Genomic DNA, 690 nt, shown 5'->3' with positions numbered 1-690 from the left:
TCTAGTGCCTCTCCTCAAAATACCCCCCAAGTTTCAAAACGATTGGACCAGGGGGTCCAATTCTATGAGCCCCCAAAGAAGGTGCCCCTATCCTTCATTATTTCCTATGGAAGGAAGGCATCTAAAAAGGTGTGCCGTCCCTTTCAATGTGAGGGCCAGAACTCCCTTGGAGTTCAATCATGCTTGTCACACCCTTGCTCCTGGCTCCACCCCCAAAGTCTCCTGGCTCCACCCCCAAAGTCTCCTGGCTCCACCCCCAAAGTCTCCTGGCTCCATCCCCAAAGTCCCCAGATATTTCTGGAATTGGACTTGGCAACCCTATGTAGATGACTGGGGGAGGCAAGGGCAAACCACCTCGTAAAAAGTCTGCTGCGAAAACGTCGTGATGCGACGTCACCCCAGAGTCAGAAATGACTGGTGCTTGCACGGGGGACTACCTTTACTTTACGTATGCTATGAGAATTTACTCTTTAATTTACTCTTTAAGAATTTACTCTTTAAAAAGGCCAATGCCATGCTGGGAATTATTAGGAAGGGAATTGAAAACAAATCAGCCAGTATCATAATGCCCCTGTATAAATCGATGGTGCGGTCTCATTTGGAGTACTGTGTGCAGTTCTGGTCGCCGCACCTCAAAAAGGATATTATAGCTTTAGAGAAGGTGCAGAGAAGGGCAACTAGAATGATTAA

The sequence above is a fragment of the Heteronotia binoei genome, chromosome 4 (genome assembly GCF_032191835.1).
Source record: "Heteronotia binoei isolate CCM8104 ecotype False Entrance Well chromosome 4, APGP_CSIRO_Hbin_v1, whole genome shotgun sequence".
Classification (NCBI taxonomy): Eukaryota; Metazoa; Chordata; class Lepidosauria; order Squamata; family Gekkonidae; genus Heteronotia; species Heteronotia binoei.
Note: the sequence above shows the minus strand (reverse complement) of the source record.